This window comes from Doryrhamphus excisus, unplaced genomic scaffold, assembly GCF_037039965.1.
Source record: "Doryrhamphus excisus strain RoL-2023G ecotype Guam unplaced genomic scaffold, RoL_Dexc_Guam_v1.1 HiC_scaffold_24, whole genome shotgun sequence".
Taxonomy (NCBI): domain Eukaryota; kingdom Metazoa; phylum Chordata; class Actinopteri; order Syngnathiformes; family Syngnathidae; genus Doryrhamphus; species Doryrhamphus excisus.
In genome coordinates this window covers 7,090,001-7,095,000 of record NW_027621862.1, presented here as the reverse complement: position 1 = coordinate 7,095,000, position 5,000 = coordinate 7,090,001, and the positions used below count along the sequence as shown (strand labels likewise).

Genomic DNA, 5,000 nt, shown 5'->3' with positions numbered 1-5,000 from the left:
ACCATTCAAAGCTTACAGCACCTGGTATTCCCAGGCGGTCTCCCATTCAAGTACTAACCAGGCCCGTCCCTGTTTAGCTTCCGAGATCGGACGAGATCGGGCGTTTTCAGGGTAGTATGGCCGCAAGATGCCAGGTCAACTGAAAAGATCCTATTTGAAGGCGACGCAGGCCAAACTAGACTCCAGCAAAAAGTGTCAAACAGCGCCCTCTGCTGTCAGGCAAGAGCAGAAACCATAAAAAGCTTACAGCACCTGGTATTCCCAGGCGGTCTTCCATCCAAGTACTAACCAGGCCCGCCCCTTCTTAACTTCCGAGATCGGGCGTTTTCAGGGTAGTATGGCCGTAAGCTGCCAGGTCAACTGAAAAGATCCTATTTGAACGCGACGCAGGCCAAACTAGACTCCAGCAAAAAGTGTCAAACAGCGCCCTCTGCTGTCAGGCAAGAGCAGAAACCATAAAAAGCTTACAGCACCTGGTATTCCCAGGCGGTCTCCCATTCAAGTACTAACCAGGCCTGCCCCTGCTTAGCTTCCAAGATCGGACGAGATCGGGCGTTTTCAGGGTAGTATGGCCGTAAGCTGCCAGGTCAACTGAAAAGATCCTATTTGAAGGCGACGCAGGCCAAACTAGACTCCAGCAAAAAGTGTCAAACAGCGCCCTCTGCTGTCAGGCAAGAGCAGAAACCATAAAAAGTTTACAGCACCTGCTATTCCCAGGCGGTCTCCCATTCAAGTACTAACCAGGCCCGCCCCTGCTTAGCTTCCGAGATCGGACGAGATCAGGCGTTTTCAGGGTAGTATGGCCGTAAGCTGCCAGGTCAACTGAAAAGATCCTATTTGAACGCGACGCAGGCCAAACTAGACTCCAGCAAAAAGTGTCAAACAGCGCCCTCTGCTGTCAGGCAAGAGCAGAAACCATTCAAAGCTTACAGCACCTGGTATTCCCAGGCGGTCTCCCATTCAAGTACTAACCAGGCCCGTCCCTGTTTAGCTTCCGAGATCGGACGAGATCGGGCGTTTTCAGGGTAGTATGGCCGCAAGATGCCAGGTCAACTGAAAAGATCCTATTTGAAGGCGACGCAGGCCAAACTAGACTCCAGCAAAAAGTGTCAAACAGCGCCCTCTGCTGTCAGGGAAGAGCAGAAACCATAAAAAGCTTACAGAACCTGGTATTCCCAGGCGGTCTCCCATCCAAGTACTAACCAGGCCCGCCCCTTCTTAACTTCCGAGATCGGGCGTTTTCAGGGTAGTATGGCCGTAAGCTGCCAGGTCAACTGAAAAGCTCCTATTTGAAGGCGACGCAGGCCAAACTAGACTCCAGCAAAAAGTGTCAAACAGCGCCCTCTGCTGTCAGGCAAGAGCAGAAACCATAAAAAGCTTACAGCACCTGGTATTCCCAGGCGGTCTCCCATCCAAGTACTAACCAGGCCCGCCCCTGCATTGCTTCCGAGATCGGACATTTTCAGGGTAGTATGGCCGTAAGCTGCCAGGTCAACTGAAAAGATCCTATTTGAAGGCGACGCAGGCCAAACTAGACTCCAGCAAAAAGTGTCAAACAGCGCCCTCTGCTGTCAGGCAAGAGCAGAAACCATTAAAAGCTTACAGCACCTGGTATTCCCAGGCGGTCTCCCATTCAAGTACTAACCAGGACCGTCCCTGTTTAGCTTCCGAGATCGGACGAGATCGGGCGTTTTCAGGGTAGTATGGCCGTAAGCTGCCAGGTCAACTGAAAAGATCCTATTTGAAGGCGACGCAGGCCAAACTAGACTCCAGCAAAAAGTGTCAAACAGCGCCCTCTGCTGTCAGGCAAGAGCAGAAACCATAAAAAGCTTACAGCACCTGGTATTCACAGGCGGTCTTCCATCCAAGTACTAACCAGGCCCGCCCCTTCTTAACTTCCGAGATCGGGCGTTTTCAGGGTAGTATGGCCGTAAGCTGCCAGGTCAACTGAAAAGATCCTATTTGAAGGCGACGCAGGCCAAACTAGACTCCAGCAAAAAGTGTCAAACAGCGCCCTCTGCTGTCAGGCAATAGCAGAAACCATTAAAAGCTTACAGCACCTGGTATTCCCAGGCGGTCTCCCATTCAAGTACTAACCAGGACCGTCCCTGTTTAGCTTCCGAGATCGGACGAGATCGGGCGTTTTCAGGGTAGTATGGCCGTAAGCTGCCAGGTCAACTGAAAAGATCCTATTTGAAGGCGACGCAGGCCAAACTAGACTCCAGCAAAAAGTGTCAAACAGCGCCCTCTGCTGTCAGGCAAGAGCAGAAACCATAAAAAGCTTACAGCACCTGGTATTCCCAGGCGGTCTTCCATCCAAGTACTAACCAGGCCCGCCCCTTCTTAACTTCCGAGATCGGGCGTTTTCAGGGTAGTATGGCCGTAAGCTGCCAGGTCAACTGAAAAGATCCTATTTGAAGGCGACGCAGGCCAAACTAGACTCCAGCAAAAAGTGTCAAACAGCGCCCTCTGCTGTCAGGCAAGAGCAGAAACCATTAAAAGCTTACAGCACCTGGTATTCCCAGGCGGTCTCCCATTCAAGTAGTAACCAGGCCCGCCCCTGCTTAGCTTCCGAGATCGGACGAGATCGGGCGTTTTCAGGGTAGTATGGCCGTAAGCTGCCAGGTCAAGTGAAAAGATCCTATTTGAAGGCGACGCAGGCCAAACTAGACTCCAGCAAAAAGTGTCAAACAGCGCCCTCTGCTGTCAGGCAAGAGCAGAAACCATAAAAAGCTTACAGCACCTGGTATTCCCAGGCGGTCTCCCATTCAAGTACTAACCAGGCCCGCCCCTGCTTAGCTTCCGAGAGCTGACGAGATCAGGCATTTTCAGGGTAGTATGGCCGTAAGCTGCAAGGTGAACTGAAAAGATCCTATTTGAAGGTGACGCAGGCCAAACTAGACTCCAGCAAAAAGTGTCAAACAGCGCCCTCTGCTGTCAAGCAAGAGCAGAAACCATAAAAAGCTTTCAGCACCTGGTATTCCCAGGCGGTCTCCCATCCAAGTACTAACCAGGCCTGCCCCTTCTTAACTTCCGAGATCAGGCGTTTTCAGGGTAGTATGGCCGTAAGCTGCCAGGTCAACTGAAAAGATCCTATTTGAAGGCGACGCAGGCCAAACTAGACTCCAGCAAAAAGTGTCAAACAGCGCCCTCTGCTGTCAGGCAAGAGCAGAAACCATTAAAAGCTTACAACACCTGCTATTCCCAGGCGGTCTCCCATTCAAGTACTAACCAGGCCCGACCCTGTTTAGCTTCCGAGATCGGACGAGATCGGGCGTTTTCAGGGTAGTATGGCCGTAAGCTGCCAGGTCAACTGAAAAGATCCTATTTGAAGGCGACGCAGGCCAAACTAGACTCCAGCAAAAAGTGTCAAACAGCGCCCTCTGCTGTCAGGGAAGAGCAGAAACTATAAAAAGCTTACAGAACCTGGTATTCCCAGGCGGTCTCCCATCCAAGTACTAACCAGTCCCGCCCCTTCTTAACTTCCGAGATCGGGCGTTTTCAGGGTAGTATGGCCGTAAGCTGCCAGGTCAACTGAAAAGATCCTATTTGAAGGCGACGCAGGCCAAACTAGACTCCAGCAAAAAGTGTCAAACAGCGCCCTCTGCTGTCAGGCAAGAGCAGAAACCATTAAAAGCTTACAGCACCTGGTATTCCCAGGCGGTCTCCCATTCAAGTACTAACCAGGACCGTCCCTGTTTAGCTTCCGAGATCGGACGAGATCGGGCGTTTTCAGGGTAGTATGGCCGTAAGCTGCCAGGTCAACTGAAAAGATCCTATTTGAAGGCGACGCAGGCCAAACTAGACTCCAGCAAAAAGTGTCAAACAGCGCCCTCTGCTGTCAGGCAAGAGCAGAAACCATAAAAAGCTTAAAGCACCTGGTATTCCCAGGCGGTCTTCCATCCAAGTACTAACCAGGCCCGCCCCTTCTTAACTTCCGAGATCGGGCGTTTTCAGGGTAGTATGGCCGTAAGCTGCCAGGTCAACTGAAAAGATCCTATTTGAAGGCGACGCAGGCCAAACTAGACTCCAGCAAAAAGTGTCAAACAGCGCCCTCTGCTGTCAGGCAAGAGCAGAAACCATAAAAAGCTTACAGCACCTGGTAGTCCCAGGCGGTCTCCCATCCAAGTACTAACCAGGCCCGCCCCTGCTTCGCTTCCGAGATCGGACGAGATCAGGCATTTTCAGGGTAGTATGGCCGTAAGCTGCCAGGTCAACTGAAAAGATCCTATTTGAAGGCGACGCAGGCCAAACTAGACTCCAGCAAAAAGTGTCAAACAGCGCCCTCTGCTGTCATGCAAGAGCAGAAACCATAAAAAGCTTACAGAACCTGGTATTACCAGGCGGTCTTCCATCCAAGTACTAACCAGGCCCGCCCCTTCTTAACTTCCGAGATCGGGCGTTTTCAGGGTAGTATGGCCGTAAGCTGCCAGGTCAACTGAAAAGATCCTATTTGAAGGCGACGCAGGCCAAACTAGACTCCAGCAAAAAGTGTCAAACAGCGCCCTCTGCTGTCAGGCAAGAGCAGAAACCATAAAAAGCTTACAGCACCTGGTATTCCCAGGCGGTCTCCCATCCAAGTACTAACCAGGCCCGCCCCTGCTTAGCTTCCGAGAGCAGACGAGATCGGGCGTTTTTAGGGTAGTATGGCAGTAAGCTGCCAGGTCAACTGAAAAGATCCTATTTGAAGGCGACGCAGGCCAAACTAGACTCCAGCAAAAAGTGTCAAACAGCGCCCTCTGCTGTCAGGCAAGAGCAGAAACCATTAAAAGCTTACAGCACCTGGTATTCCCAGGCGGTCTCCCATTCAAGTACTCACCAGGCCCGTCCCTGTTTAGCTTCCGAGATCGGATGAGATCGGGCGTTTTCAGGGTAGTATGGCCGTAAGCTGCCAGGTCAACTGAAAAGCTCCTATTTGAAGGCGACGCAGGCCAAACTAGACTCCAGCAAAAAGTGTCAAACAGCGCCCTCTGCTGTCAGGCAAGAGCAGAAACCATAAA

General features: G+C 51.7%; 13 non-coding genes and 9 pseudogenes across 13 annotated transcripts; all 22 read right to left on the bottom strand.

Annotated features, from left to right (window-relative positions):
* Positions 1–9: 9 nt before the first annotated feature.
* Positions 10–128, bottom strand: LOC144897306 (5S ribosomal RNA). Its single transcript, XR_013626876.1, has one exon. It is a non-coding gene; the product is annotated as a 5S ribosomal RNA (ribosomal RNA).
* Positions 129–240: 112 nt separating this feature from the next.
* LOC144896119 (5S ribosomal RNA) lies at positions 241–349 on the bottom strand (annotated as a pseudogene).
* Positions 350–461: 112 nt separating this feature from the next.
* On the bottom strand, positions 462–580 carry LOC144897027 (5S ribosomal RNA). The gene has a single exon (XR_013626596.1). It is a non-coding gene; the product is annotated as a 5S ribosomal RNA (ribosomal RNA).
* A 112-nt stretch (positions 581–692) lies between these two features.
* On the bottom strand, positions 693–811 carry LOC144895607 (5S ribosomal RNA). Its single transcript, XR_013626111.1, has one exon. It is a non-coding gene; the product is annotated as a 5S ribosomal RNA (ribosomal RNA).
* A 112-nt stretch (positions 812–923) lies between these two features.
* Positions 924–1,042, bottom strand: LOC144897305 (5S ribosomal RNA). Its single transcript, XR_013626875.1, has one exon. It is a non-coding gene; the product is annotated as a 5S ribosomal RNA (ribosomal RNA).
* Positions 1,043–1,154: 112 nt separating this feature from the next.
* On the bottom strand, positions 1,155–1,263 carry LOC144896308 (5S ribosomal RNA; annotated as a pseudogene).
* A 112-nt stretch (positions 1,264–1,375) lies between these two features.
* LOC144896609 (5S ribosomal RNA) lies at positions 1,376–1,484 on the bottom strand (annotated as a pseudogene).
* A 112-nt stretch (positions 1,485–1,596) lies between these two features.
* LOC144897271 (5S ribosomal RNA) lies at positions 1,597–1,715 on the bottom strand. The gene has a single exon (XR_013626841.1). It is a non-coding gene; the product is annotated as a 5S ribosomal RNA (ribosomal RNA).
* A 112-nt stretch (positions 1,716–1,827) lies between these two features.
* On the bottom strand, positions 1,828–1,936 carry LOC144896349 (5S ribosomal RNA; annotated as a pseudogene).
* A 112-nt stretch (positions 1,937–2,048) lies between these two features.
* On the bottom strand, positions 2,049–2,167 carry LOC144897270 (5S ribosomal RNA). Its single transcript, XR_013626840.1, has one exon. It is a non-coding gene; the product is annotated as a 5S ribosomal RNA (ribosomal RNA).
* A 112-nt stretch (positions 2,168–2,279) lies between these two features.
* LOC144896118 (5S ribosomal RNA) lies at positions 2,280–2,388 on the bottom strand (annotated as a pseudogene).
* A 112-nt stretch (positions 2,389–2,500) lies between these two features.
* Positions 2,501–2,619, bottom strand: LOC144897228 (5S ribosomal RNA). Its single transcript, XR_013626798.1, has one exon. It is a non-coding gene; the product is annotated as a 5S ribosomal RNA (ribosomal RNA).
* A 112-nt stretch (positions 2,620–2,731) lies between these two features.
* LOC144895583 (5S ribosomal RNA) lies at positions 2,732–2,850 on the bottom strand. The gene has a single exon (XR_013626086.1). It is a non-coding gene; the product is annotated as a 5S ribosomal RNA (ribosomal RNA).
* A 112-nt stretch (positions 2,851–2,962) lies between these two features.
* Positions 2,963–3,071, bottom strand: LOC144896383 (5S ribosomal RNA; annotated as a pseudogene).
* Positions 3,072–3,183: 112 nt separating this feature from the next.
* On the bottom strand, positions 3,184–3,302 carry LOC144897282 (5S ribosomal RNA). Its single transcript, XR_013626852.1, has one exon. It is a non-coding gene; the product is annotated as a 5S ribosomal RNA (ribosomal RNA).
* Positions 3,303–3,414: 112 nt separating this feature from the next.
* On the bottom strand, positions 3,415–3,523 carry LOC144896644 (5S ribosomal RNA; annotated as a pseudogene).
* Positions 3,524–3,635: 112 nt separating this feature from the next.
* On the bottom strand, positions 3,636–3,754 carry LOC144897269 (5S ribosomal RNA). The gene has a single exon (XR_013626839.1). It is a non-coding gene; the product is annotated as a 5S ribosomal RNA (ribosomal RNA).
* Positions 3,755–3,866: 112 nt separating this feature from the next.
* On the bottom strand, positions 3,867–3,975 carry LOC144896511 (5S ribosomal RNA; annotated as a pseudogene).
* A 112-nt stretch (positions 3,976–4,087) lies between these two features.
* LOC144895703 (5S ribosomal RNA) lies at positions 4,088–4,206 on the bottom strand. Its single transcript, XR_013626210.1, has one exon. It is a non-coding gene; the product is annotated as a 5S ribosomal RNA (ribosomal RNA).
* Positions 4,207–4,318: 112 nt separating this feature from the next.
* LOC144896717 (5S ribosomal RNA) lies at positions 4,319–4,427 on the bottom strand (annotated as a pseudogene).
* A 112-nt stretch (positions 4,428–4,539) lies between these two features.
* Positions 4,540–4,658, bottom strand: LOC144895638 (5S ribosomal RNA). The gene has a single exon (XR_013626142.1). It is a non-coding gene; the product is annotated as a 5S ribosomal RNA (ribosomal RNA).
* Positions 4,659–4,770: 112 nt separating this feature from the next.
* LOC144896931 (5S ribosomal RNA) lies at positions 4,771–4,889 on the bottom strand. Its single transcript, XR_013626513.1, has one exon. It is a non-coding gene; the product is annotated as a 5S ribosomal RNA (ribosomal RNA).
* Between the last annotated feature and the right edge of the window lie 111 nt (positions 4,890–5,000).